Below are 13,846 nucleotides of genomic sequence, written 5' to 3'. Positions count from 1 at the left end.
TGGACGGGGAGCTGGGGCCTGTGCGAGCGCCGGGCCTGGAGCAGGCACCCCCTGCCCCACCCTCCGCGGGGCCACGAGGCGCAGGCCACCCACACAGGCGGACCCGGGCCGCGGGTGCCGGGCCCTGAGTGCCCATGCATAGCGACACCCAGGTCTGGTGACGGGGTGGGGGCATTTCACCCCCACCTGCCCGATGAGGAAACTGAGGCTCAGGAGTCGCTGCCCAAGGCCGCACGGCCAGTATGGGGAGAGGCGGGGCCCGGGCGGGTCTCAGCTCAAGCCACCTCTGTCCACTGGCCCCCACTGCTCCCCAGGGGACGCCTCGCCGCCCCTCAGCTCCTCCCACTCGCTTCCCCAGCCACGGCCTCCTTGTCACCGTCCAGTCACCAGAACGGGGCACTCGGAGTCCCCAGCGCCTGCCCCACCCCCACCCGGTCACTGTGTGCCTGGAAGGGAGGGCCCAGCCCACTGTCGGCCTGGGCTGGGGTGGGGGCACTGTGTCCAGGAGGCTGGCCTGGGGACGCGCGGCTCGGGGTCAGGGGTCCGGCTGTCGGGGAGCCTTTGGGCTGGAAATGGACACATGGGGGAGGGCTGCCCCACCCCTCGCGTCCCGGGATTCCCCAGCAAGGGCCTCAGCAAAAGCATCCCCCCAAGACACGGCCCTCCCCACGTGAGGATGTCAGGTGATGATCAAACGGGCCACTTCGCATGCCCCAGACAAAAGGGACCTAAACGCCGAGAAGAAAACCATCCATGGAACCTTCCAGAACTTTCAGAGATGAAAAGGGCAACTGTAATTCGAGGACCTCCGCGTGGGCGCCCCCGCCCTCCCCTGGGGTTCCACCACTTCCAACCATCGGTCGTGGGGGGCGCCGGGGTCCCCACTGCCCGCGTGGGGGACACAGAGCCCCCCCCCTTGAATTAGGGTGACTTCAGGCCTCAGGAGCCCCGCGCGTAGCGGCCCTGGTGAGCCCCCGTGGACGTGCAGGTTCAAGGGGACGGAGGGTTTGCCCTCGCTCCACCCTCGGGCTGCCTTCGGGTTCCTGCCTCCAGCTGGCCGTCTGTCAGGCAGTGCCAGCCGAGGCTGCCCGGCGCGGGGGCGCGGGCCCCGTGGACCTGGGCGGGAGCGTGTCATCGTGTCCTCCCCGTGGCCTCGTCCCCGGCCACAGACGAGGGCGCCGAGGCCGGGAGCGCGGCTGAGAGGTGGGGGGCTTGGGGCTCCTTCCACGCCCCGCCCCCGTGCGCCCCCCTCCCCCGCCAGCTCCCCCGCCAGCCTTTTCCCAGGGGAACCAGAAGGCGTGCCAACCCGCAGCATCACCGTGAGGCTGCAGTTTCCCCGGGAGTTTCCCAGGGGCCGGGGCAGCGCTGGCTCTGCGGGTGACACAGGGCGGGGTGGGGAGCCCCAGTCCCCGCGGGCAGCTGGCCGCGCCGGGGCCACGTCGGGGCAATGGGGAGGGGCTCGCTGAGCGCCACTCATGGGGTTTGGGCAGACTAAAGGCCCCTTTGGAGGGGTGGTTTACAAGCACAGGCGAGTGGGAAACAGGATGTAGGGAGCAGGGACAGGAGGGCTCACACTGCTCCAAGAAGTGCCTTCCGCGCTCTCTGCAAGCACCAGGAACCGCCCAGCAAACCCGCGCGCTAATCACAATCGCCCTAATCTGCTCGGCCAAGTAGGTGCCGCGACAATCGTGGGTGCGACCAGCAAAAGAAATTCGGCCCTGCCGAGCCCCTCCTGAGTGCCCGTCTCGCTCCTCCCCTTCCGAGCGGCAGGACCCGGGCGCGCGTCTCCCAGGCTCTGCGCCTCAGTTTCCTCATTTGTAAACTGGGCACGAGGCGCTCTGAGGTCCCCCCCCGGAGCGCACAGCTCAGGGCAGCCCTGCTCTGCCAGGGCCCTCTTCCCCCGGGAGCTCCGCACCCACCACTTCCTACACCGTCGGGAACGCACGTGCTCCTCTTGGGGGCACCCGGGCGCGTGCCCTGAGCGCAGGCGCGTGGGGGGCGCCCCCTGCCGGCCGTCTTCATGGGGCCCATCGATGGGTGCTGCACCCCCCTCCCCACCGTGGCCCCGCTCTGCCTTGGCCTGGGCCCTGGGTGAGGGCTAAGGTGAACCTGCTCGCTCTACCTCCACACCCCCCCGTGCCCGGGCAGGGGCTGGGAGTTAAAGGCCGCGCAGCCTTCCCGCCTCCGGTCAGCGAGCCGGGGCCGCCCAGACCCAGCTCTACCCCGGCATCGCCCTCCAGCCCCGGGTCCGAGGCTGCATCTGAAGCCTTACAGTGGGCTCTTTTATTCTTTTTTTTTTTTTTTAACGAATTGTATTGTTACGTATTAATAAAGCATATAATTCATCCAAAGTATACGTTCAATGGTATTTGGTATAATCACATAGTTGAGCATTCATCACTTCAATCATCACTAGAGCATTTTCATTATTTCAGTAATAATAATAATAAACAAAAACAAAAATAAAAAACCAAACAGAACTTTCTTCCTGTTGCAGTGGGCTTTTGCAGGCAGCAGCCCCCGGCAGCTGAGCTCCCGGCGGTGCTGGAATCCGATCTAGAGCTGCTTCCACAGGCCTTCCACAGAGCATTCAATTAGGCCAACTTGCTGGAGTAGATTTCTTCCTCAGTCCCTGGAGTGAAATGGATACACTGGCTTTCACAACAATTAAAAACCTTTGCGGTTCAAAGGACATTATCGAGAAAATGCAAAGGCAACCCACAGATTGGGGAAAAATATTCGTAAATCACGTATCTTATAAGGGCTGGCTATCCAAAGTGTCTAAAGAACTCCCGCTCAACAACAACAAAAAGCCAAAGACCCAATTAAAAAATGACCAAAGAACAGCAATAGACCTCTCTTCAGAGAAGACACACAAATGACTAATAAGCCCATGAAAAAATGCTCAGCAACATTAGCCATCAGGGAGATGCAACTCTAAACCACAGTGACCCCAACTAGGAGGGCTATTGTTAAGAAAATGGGGGATAACCAGTGCTGGCAAGGACGTGGAAGAGTAGGAACGCTTGCACTTTGTGGGTGGGGATGTAAGATGGTGCTGCCGCTGTGGAAAACAGTTCGGCGGTTCCTCAAAAATTTAAACTTAGAATTACCATGTGATGTGGAAAATCCACTTCTAGGTATAGAACCCAAAAGAATGGAAAGCAGGGTTCAAACAGATACTTGTTCACCAGTATTCAACACAGCATTATTTACAGTTGCCAAAAGGCGGGAGCCACCCAAGTCTCCATCAGCTGATGACTGGATAAACAATATTTGTTATATCCATACCACGGAATATTCTCCAGCCGTGAAAATGAAGTCCTGGTACATGTGACAACGTGGATGAACTGTGAAAACATCCTGTTGCGTGAAATAAGCCAGACAAGAACAATTTAATTATTCCCCTTATATGAAATATCTAGAATCAGCAAATTCATAGAAACAGAAAGTAGATTTGAGGTCACCAGGGCCTGGGGGCGGGGTGGGAACGGGGAGCTATTTCTTAATGGGTGCAGAGTTTCTGTTTAGAGTGATGAAAATGTTTTAGTAAGGGCTGGTGGGGATGGTTGCACAACACTGTAAAGTAACTAACACCAGAGAACTGTATGCTGAAGCATGGTAAAAATGGTCAGGTTTTTTAAAAAACTTTATTTCAACTTCAAAAAATAAAACAGCAGACAAAAAGCAGCTTAACATATAATGGAAGCATTACTTTAAAAAGCCCTATTCAGGCACACTTATCTTATTTAATCCTAAAAACAAACTCAATTGTCTCTCCAGTGTTCTAAAAAATGAATAAATGAGCACAGACTGGTTAAATGACATAATAAAGATCTCTCTATTAATGAAGAAAATGAAAAAAAGCTTGATCGTAGCCACATCTCATAAAACTGAATTCCACTTCTTAGCATTGATATGGTACTTTCTTTGCCTTTGCTACAAAAATATTACATTATTACTGTTAATTATAGTCTATAAATTACATTTGTTGTATTTTTCCTGTGTATCGCCATATTCTTATTACCTTATAATAGAGGAACATTCTTGTATTTATATTATTAACCAAAATCTTCATCTACCAATGAAATCCCTACATTATCCTGTCTCTTTGCTGTGTTTCTATTAACATTAACCCCCTGTGACTGCCCCTTACAGCCATAATCACATTTATAAATCAGCAATGAGTTAGATAGCCTCATTACAATGTTCCCATCAACCCTATCATTTCTACACTTTTACAATAAGCCTTATCAAGCATTCCACATACATTCAGCGTCCAGCTCTCCCTTCTCAACTCCCATTCTGTCTCCCACTAACCCCTACTCTATAGTTTAACTCCATGAGTTTACTCATTGTACTTCGTTCGTATCTGTGAGACCATACAGTACTCGTCCTTTCGTGTCTGGCTGATTTCATTCAACATTAGATCCTCAAGCTTCATCCGTGGTGTCACGTGCTTCCTCAATTCATTTCTTCTTACTGCTGAATGGCATTCCATCCCACGCATATACCACACTGTTTAACCATTCGTCAGATTCCTGGCACTTAGGCTGTTTCCAGCAATTGTGAATAATGCTGCTGTGAACATCGGTGTGGAAATATCTGTCTGCAAGCTTGCTTTCAGTTCTCCTGACTATACCTAGTAGCAGGATTACCAGATCACACAGCAGCTCTATATTTAGCTTTCTAAGGAACCGCCAAACCATCTCCCACAGAGGCTGCACCATTCTGCTTTCCCACCAGCAGTGAAGGAGTGTTCCCATTTCTCCACATCTTCTCCAGCACTTGTAGTTTTCTGCAGTTTTTATAATGGTCACTCTGTAAGGTATGAAGTGAAACTCAATGTAGTTTTGATCTGAATTTTCCTAATAGCTGGTGATACCGAACATTTTTTCATGTGCTTTTTGGTCATTTGTATTTCCTCGGTGGAAAAATGTCTATTCAAGTCTTTTGCCCATTTTTTAGCTGGTTTGCTTGTCTTTTTATCAGATCAAACCCTTATTGGATATGTGGTTTCTGAAAATCTCCTCCCATTGAGTAGGCTGTCTTTTCAACTTCTTAACAAAGTAATTTGAAGCATAAAAGTGTCTAGTTTTGAGGAGGTCCCATTTATCTGTTTTTTTCCCTTTTGTTGCTCATGCTTTGGGTTTAAGAAGTCACCACCTACTACTGATAGCTGGAAAATGGGCTTATTAAAATTTCTTCACTTAAACAGCTCTGAAAATTCTAATAAACTAATTGAGCTATTTTTCTGTTCATCTGATTTGGGAAGTTTACACTTTGTACTTAGTTCCCTAAAGGATATTCACCAGACCTCAGTTCTGCTTACGGAGTAAGACAACATCTCAAAGCCAAACCAGACTGAATGGTGTCAGGAGCAGCTTACCGCCCAGGAAATCTGTAACTTTCCTCAGAGGCAAAAAGCTTGATTTCCTTGCGGGGCTGGCTGAGAAAGAAGCCGTGGAGATCTGGCACCAACACAAAAATATCTAAATTGTGGTCTAGTAGCCCCTGAAACCAAGGACAAGTCAAACGTGCTGGAGACAAGGCAGGGCTGAGAACTTGCACGTGCCCTCCTCACAAGAGCCCTGGCACCACCTGGTTTTCTTCTCCCCTCCCCGTCTCCTTGGCCTGTAAAAACCCCAGCTCCCGTTCTCACTTTGAACCAGGTCCTTGCTTGTGCACTCGCAATAAATCACCGTCTCACCAAGAGACGCGTTCTCCTTTGTGGTGCCGGATCGGGCGGCCCTTCTATTGGAAATACCCATGCACTTGGTAACACCACAGCTTCTTGAAGGTGGTTCCCTACATCTTCTTCTAGGAGCTTTATGGTTCTAGCTTAATCCATACTTAGCCTCTAAATAGAAACAATAACCGACAGGCATATATGCATATATATAATATATGTTTCCGCCTAACAATGTTACAACTGTCCTGCGCACAACTGGAAACGCACTAGTTCCCTCCGGAATAGGGCGCAAGTCTTTGTGTAACATTCACTCTTAAACTTGACATCCTTAAACACTGTGCCATGAAATTAATACAACTTATGTCACAGGGTGAGGGGAAGAGTTAGGGAAGAAAACAAAGATATTGGTTTTATGTACACACACAAGCATCTCATAACAAAGCAAGGCAGGCGGATTAATGGACGTTTCCTGCCTCGTGTCCTAGCTGCTGGGAGGCGGCAGTTCGTATTGTCACCGCCTCCTTTCACTACCCGTTCCGTGTTCCCGCTCCCCGCAGCAGGCCACCGCAGCTGGCCGTGGTTCTTTGCCTCGTGGGCTGACCCACACTTCCATTCCTGACGTTTCCGGGCCATTGTCCTGCTGGGACTGGGTTCCTGGAACTTCCGTTGACGTTAATCACAGCGCACTAGGAGCGGCCCCGAGCCGGCGCCTGTGGCGCCCTCCTCACCTGCAGACCCCACAGCGGGGCCCTTGAACAACCTCCGCCCTCTCCTCCTTGTGTTGTAAGAGAACTGCGCCCTGCCGGACCTGCTCTGATGCCATCTTCCCGGAACTTCAAAATGGTCATTATTCTGTTATCTATCTGTTACCACAATTAAAAAAAAAAAGGACCCTCGGTGTGCCTCCATCCCTCACTCTGTGCCCTGCCCAGGCGCTTGGGTGAAGGGCTGACGGAGAGGGGACTGACGGGGCAGATGTGCCCCCAGGGGCGAAGGGAGAGGCTGTAGGGTGTTACAAAGTCTGTTCTCCGGCAGGTCGAGGCAGTGCCTTCTGGGCCAAGCCCGAGCCTGGCGTCCAAGGCCCTGTCTGTCTGTCTGTCCTGGGCCCCCAGCTCCTGGGCTCCTGGCCTGCCTCCACACTCCACCAGCAGCAGCACTCATGTTTTGTGTCTCTGCCCCTCTGCCTGGTCTGCTCCCCACCCCGTCTACTCCTCCTGCAGGACTGGGGTTAAGTGCCGCCTCCTCCAGGAAGCATTCCCTGATACTCTAGTAAGAATAGTTGGCTCTCTCTTCCTGACTACAACAGTGCCTGAGCTGCTGTTCCCATCTTCAGGGCTGTGCGGGGCTGGAAGGGGCTGCCCTGGGGGAGGGGGAGAGGGATGGGTGCAGAGCCAGACCCCAGGGGCCTAGCAGCCCCCCCCCACACACACACACAGCAGGGCCCTGGAGGGAGGAGACGGTCCTGCAATGGGGACAGTCAGGGCAGTGCAGAGGGACCAGGCCCGGAAATCCAGCTGCATCTTGCACAAGGCAGGGTTCCTCCGAGAGGGGAAAATAAACATGTTGACTCTGCAGGGCTCAGGGCCCGGGTGGTTTTTTTTTTTTTGGGGGGGGGGTTGGGGGGCACTGACACTGCTGAAAATTGATGTTACAACAGTTCCTGCTGGGTCACTAGGTCCTTTGCAAGGGGGGAGCTGTGCTCCCCCTTTATAGGTGGCACCCGAGGGGGCCCTGCCATGTTCCTCCAGCAACTCCACCAAGCTCTGGGCCCCCTCCCCCGACCCCGGGTCTCCCCAAGCCCCTGGGGGGATCGGGCCCCTTCTTGAGCCTGCAGACTGGACGGGCCCCCTGGGCCCTTGTGCATGAAATGAGTGGGGTGATGGAGAACCGGGGTGGCAGCTCCCTCAGCCTCACCTCACCTCCCTCGGCCAGGTCTGGCTCCTGGAAGCACCTGGGAAGGGGCAGCTGGGATTAAGATGCCTAGTAAAAGACTTGGGAGGTGGGCGCCCCCCCCCCCCCGGATTGCGGCTGAGCCCCCCCTTGTCTGCCCGGGGACGCAGGCAGCCAGGCGGAGGCCGGGGTGTGGGAGCGCCGGCTCAGGGACCTGAGCTGGGTCTTCCCGGGGCTCCTGCTGCAGGCGCGGTGGGGGAGGGTCGCAGGGGAGTTTGGAGAGGCCCTCCCCATGCCTGGGAGAGGCCGGGCGCCGCCAGGCTGTAGGACGCGGTCCAGCCCCAAAGCCACAGCGAGTGGATTTGGTGGTTTCCTGACCCCAAGAGGTGAGGGAAGGTGTTAGAGGTTCCCTCTCTCTAGGTTTGCAATAATTCACAAGCCGTGGCTCAGTCCCCCTGACATGCATCGAGGAAAGACAAGCCCCCCCATAAGCATACGTGTCTGAAAGCACGGCACTTCCCCAAAGGCTGAGCAAAGAAACCACGAGGAAAGGGAGGAAAGGGAGAGAGAGAGCTTCGCTCCCTGCAGATGAAAGGACACCTGCTCCTGCAGCATTCCAAGAACACGTAACTCCCTAACCCACTTCCCTCTAGCCATACAAGGGGAAATGTTCACCTCTAGGGCTTCCTGTTGGCCCTGCACCTCGCTCGACCCTCCGCCCCTCCCACGATCATTTCTCCACCCAAGAAGGTACTGTATAAATTCAAATCTCCCCTTTCCAGAAGCGGGCTGGAGTCTGTTCTTCAGACCCCCTCCGTTGGGAGAGCTTCTCAATGAATTTCCTGCCTGTCGCCATATCAGTCTCCATGTCCCAGTGAGCGCCCCTTTCTCTTCAACAGAAAGGGAAGTAAAACATTAAGCCGTAGCTCCCTGAATTTCCAAAGTAACACAACAAGGAAGCAGGAATTATACTTCAATAAAGGCAGATGGGAGAGAAGGAGCATGAGGGGGGAAGGAGACGAGGAGGGGGAGGGAGGATGGGAGTTGGGGAAGGACAGGGGGTGGCAGGAAGGCAGCAGAGGGGCCAGGAGGCGGCCCGGGGGGTCCCGGGGCTTGTCCGTGTGCAAATCCCGGGGTTGGGTGGGTTTTCCTGGGTGGGCAGGGCGTGCGGGAGGCAGAAGGGTCTGGCTCCAGGTCCCAGCCAGTCGAGCAGCGTGCACCTGGGGTCACCTTCTGCACGTACCCCCTCCCCTCAGGCCTCTCCGCCTGCGCCCTCGACGCCCACGGTCCCCCCGGCAGACAGAGGCGCTGTCACCCCACCCGGACCTGGCCATGCTCTGCTTGGATCAGAAGGGGGAGTCCCCAGCAGATACATTGTAGGAACAGAGAGCTGGAGGCGGGGAGCGTGAGCCGGGAACAAGCCCGAAAGTTGCACCAAGGCTTTCCCTGGGCAAAGGCGCAGCGCGGGGGCAGCGCCGGGAGCGTGCACTGCCGAGAAATGCGCGCGAGCGGTCGCTGGGGGTCGGGTGGACTTGGGGGGGGTGGGCTATGACTGGTGGGGCCATGGGGGGCCTCTGGCCGGCAAAGTGCTACTTCCTCCCCTAGGCGATGCTCCCTGGGGACCCCTGGTAACAACACATCAAACCCCACATTTGTGGGGTTTTAGCATGTCATCTAACTAATCTATCAAATACCTCTCATCTATCACCTAGCTCAACCATCTAGCTACCCATCCTCTACCTGTTATTAGTAACTGCCCATCTATCATCTCTAGCATCTATCCAGCATTTGCTTAATCTATCATCATCTCTATCATCTATCTCCCCTTCTTCTTTCTATCCATCCATCATCTATCACCAATCTATCTCTGTGTGCCTATCAATGTCTATCATCAGTCTATCATCCGTTCATTACCTATTTCTAACATGTACCCATTTTCTTTCTTTCTATGAATCCATCATCTATCACCCATCTATCTCTCTGAATCTATCATCCGTCTTTATCTGCTTCCATCATCTATCTCATCTATCATCAATCTATCTCTAACCACCCACCTACTTTCCTTCTACCCACCCATCTACCCAACATCTGTCTCCATCATCTATCTCTCATCTGTCTTTTATAATAAAAAGGTGAAGAGAGGCAACTCTCTCTTGCTCGCCCACTGCACCCGGCCTCCAGGCTCTGGGTGGCTGCCCACTCCTGCCCTTGCCCTCTCCGGCCCCCAGTCCCCATCCCTCTGTGCGTCCCGCGGGCCACCCCGACGTGCCTCCGGGGCCAGGCCCGGCTCCTGCCGGCCTCAGGGCCAGCGCGCAGGCTGTCCCTCTGCCCGGAGCCTTCTCGTGTAAAGCTCCCCCCCCATCACCCCAGGCTCCGCCTCCTGCCCAGCCGCTCCGCCCCCCTTCCCCACCTGCTAATACACCCGTCTCCTTCCTCTCTGCCCGAGTTGCTTGCTCTCTGCACCCCTGCTGCGACGCCCTTTCTGAGCTCGGGCAGCGCTGTCCATGGCGGTCCCGGGGCGGGGGCAGGGAGGCACCCAGGCCCGCGGTGTGGAGGTGGGCGCAGTTACAGGCCTGCAGAATGGGGCTGGGGGCACCTGCCCCCACACTCCCCCTCGCGCCCCCACCCAGGGCCCCTCGAGGCCCGCTGGCTCCTGGGGGGTCTTGGGAAAGGCCCACCGGGGAGGGTCACCGTCCCCCTGCAGCTTGGGGACCTGTGCACGGGTGCCGGCAAAGCTGAGCGTGCGAGCAGCTCTGCCACCGATGTTACGGGGGGCCCCTTGGACACCAGGCACGGTGTGGGGGCCCAGCGCCCTTCCGGGGCCGAGACGAGCCAGGCCGCCGCCCCGGCCCTAACGGCGAGAACCACAGACCTCAAAGGAGGCCGGCTCGTGAGCCGCAGAGCCCGAGAAGAGCTCGGAGGGGCCCGGCCCCCAGGGCTCGAGGGACAGCACCCGGGGGCCCCCGAGCTCCCAGCACAGGTCTGCTGGGCCCCCTGGGAGGGGGCCAGGACCGGGCACCCCCAATCCAAGGGGGACACTCTGCCTCCGCCACGCTAACCCACTCCAGCGAGGGGGGCAGGGACGCTTGCCCACGGCACCGAAGGGCGAAGGGAACCAAACAGGGCCCCAGGCCTGAGCAGGGAGGCGCAGCTGCAGCGAGGCCGCGGACGGAGGCGGCCCAGCAGAGGCGGGCAGGGGGTGCGGGCAGCGCCGAGGGCACGTGCCCGGCCCTGGACGCGCCGGGGGCAGGGGCGGGGCAGGGCAGGCGGGGACGTGGGGTGATGGCCGGGCCGGCAGCGGGTGGCCTTGGGGACTGGGACGGGCACGCTGCGCCGGGGTAAGTTGGGGTGCCTGGAGCGCCTGACCTCGGCCCCCAGACTCGCAGGTGGAGGTTCCCTCCCCCCCGCCCCCCGGGCCCCGGCACCCTCTGAGGCTCCCGCCCTCCTGTCCTCCGCCCCGTTGAGTGAACTTCCTGTCCCAGCCAAGGAGGAACCAGCCATCTGTTGGCCAACGCCGCTTCCCCAGTTGCCGCCCCGGGAGCAGGTGCACGGCGGGGGCTGCCTCCCGCGTGGTGGCGGCCGGGCCCTCTGCACTGCAGGGGCCCCCAAGGTGGCAGGGGGAGGCCGGCACACACCCCCGGGGACTTCCTGGAGGAGGCGGGCGGGCTGGGGTTGTCCACTGCACTGGCATCCAGGTGTGCGAGGTGGGTCCCTGGGGCCAGGGGAGGGCTGGCAGCTGGAGAGGGGGTCCCAGAGGCAGATCCCAAAGGGCAGGCAGAGGCCATCCCCCTTTCCCTGACCCAGGCCAGGCCACCAGGTGGGTCGCCCCACACCCTAGGGGCGGCCCCCCGTGGCCACAGCTGGCCCGGCATGGCATTACCCAGCAGGCCCCGGCCAGCCCGTCACCCAACCACTCACCCCCCCACATCGGGCTGGGGGCTTCGCTGTTGTCATCACTTCCACCTGGAAACACGTTGACGTCCACTGCACCTTTTTCAACCCTGGACATCTTGGAAAAACCCCAGATACAGAGAAACATTTCTATTAAAAAACTCTAGGGAACAAACACGAAAATAAAGAGGGCAGTTGCACCAGTCCCAGCCTCCACCGCGAACTCTCTCAGTTTTGTTTCATCCATTTCTTTTTTTTCCTGAAGACCCCAGGATTAGACCACGTCACCCCTAAGTACTTCTGTTTGTTGATGACTGAGAGCGGGTTTCTCTAGGGCAGGGGTTCCTAACCAGGGGTCCGTGAGCTTGAGTTGAAATTTTAAAAAAATTATTCTTGTGTAGTAATTAACACACAGTACAGTGTGGACTTGGGGAGGGGTCTGTTTTCACCTGGATGGCAAAGGGGTCTGGGAACAAAAAAGCTTAGGCACCCCTGCTCTAGGCTGAGCGCCGTTACACTCGAGCACCTAAAGAGAGGGGAGGTTTTGGAGTCCCTCCGTCTCGCCAGGCTGATCTCGGAGGGGGAAGGAAGACGAGGCAAGGGTCAGAGGCGGGGCTGTGGGAAGCGAGGAGGCTGCTTGCCAGCCTCGGGCTCTGGAGGGCTGCCTGGAGGAGGAGGAGGGGGCAGAGGGCCAGTGGCAGGCGACTCGCCTACTGCAAGAGCCGGGGAGGGGGGGCTCGGCCCCAGCAGAGGGGGCGCAGGGCAAAGCCTGGAGGCGCAGGAGCGTGGAGGGGGCTCACCTCAGCAAGCCTGCTTAGCCTCAGGGAACGCGTGCATGGAGCTGCGACGGGTGGCGGGCAAGGGGAGAACGGGGCAGAGGCCAGAAGGGGTCTGTGGAAGGTGGGGCCCACGGTGGGAGGGAGGGCCTGGAGGGTGGGTGGGGGCTCCAGCTGGGGTGGGGCCACAGCAGGGTGGGCCACTCCCGGCGCTGGTCTTCACAGGCACTGGAGCAGCTGGAACAGAGCCGAGGGCACAAGCGATTCCGGAGGCCCCTGGCCCCGTGTGGCCTCTCCACGGCAGGGTCCAGCCCGGGCCGCCCTCCTCGGCCCCAGCTTCCCTCCTCCCCTGAGGCCTTGGAATGTCCCTGCCGGCCACTGAGTCAAAAGCAGACACTACTACCGGGCAGGGCCACGCCCTGCAGAACCTCCTCCCTCCAGGCGCCTCCTGCTCGGGGCCTTCCAGGCTGTGGAAATAAGGGGAGGGGGCTGGGACACGGGACCCGATCTCGAGGCCCAGTAGGAAAGGGCACAGGTGCTGGAGCCTGGGGTCGGCCGACGTCAGGGGCTGGAGACGGGTGGAAGCCAGCGCTGGCTGTGCACAGGGACCCGGGCCGCGGAAGGGGGGTCTGTCCCGGGGATCGGGTGTCTGGTAAAGTGCCATGGGCCCCCCGACCCACAGCCCTGTCCTGGACCCACACAAGAGACGTAAACAGAGGCCCCTTCGTTCTCCCCAGAGCAACAGCCGGCGTTGCTGCGTGGGAGATCGAGAGGCGGGGCCGCCGCGCCCGCGCGCCCCCCACGCCATCAACGATGGCCCCCAGGTCACCAGATGGGGGGCCTGGCTCCTGTCCCACCCCCTGGTCCTGCGGGGCCGTTGGTAAGGACGACCTCTGAAGATGCTGTTAGTACAGGTGAGCCCAAACCAGACAAGGGGGGCCCTGCCCCACCAGGGCGGACGTCTCGAGGGGCCAAGGATACTGGACACAGGAAGGGGGACCAGAGAACAGCCGGGGGTCCATGGGCCCCAGAGCAGACGAGACCAGGCCACCCTGTGCCTGCCACGCCACAGGCCACGGCCCCGGCCCCACCAGCAGCCAGCCCCGGGTGCCACAGCCGTCGGGACAAAGCACCACCTCACTGGTGCCCCGATTTTCAACTTCTGGCCCCAAAACCGGGAGCCGATAAGCTCAGGCGGTTTAACCCACTGCACGGTGTTTGCCTTGGCAGCCGGGCCTGCACGGGGCCACAGTGCAGAGAACAGCACTGTGTCTAGATTCATTTTCTGCTTTTGGTCATCCGACTGTGGGGGTGGAAGAGAAGATCCGTTTTCAGGAAAATCCCCCTGAAGCGTTGGGAGGTAAAGGTGCATCGTACCTGTCATTTACGTGCAAACGGTTCAGAAAGTAAGGAGGCGCGTGCAGCGAGCCCCGCGATCCTCCGACCTGGGCGCGCACCAGCGGCACGCTTGCTCATCCGACTGCTGGCCTAGCGCCAATTTTGGACTCGGCGGGGCCCGAGAACCTGCATTTCTAACAGGTGCTCGGATGAGGCTGGCCACGCTGGCTCTGGGCCCACACACCAGAGCAGCTCTGGC

This window comes from Dasypus novemcinctus, chromosome 8 (genome assembly GCF_030445035.2).
Source record: "Dasypus novemcinctus isolate mDasNov1 chromosome 8, mDasNov1.1.hap2, whole genome shotgun sequence".
In the NCBI taxonomy this organism is placed as follows: domain Eukaryota; kingdom Metazoa; phylum Chordata; class Mammalia; order Cingulata; family Dasypodidae; genus Dasypus; species Dasypus novemcinctus.
Note: the sequence above shows the minus strand (reverse complement) of the source record.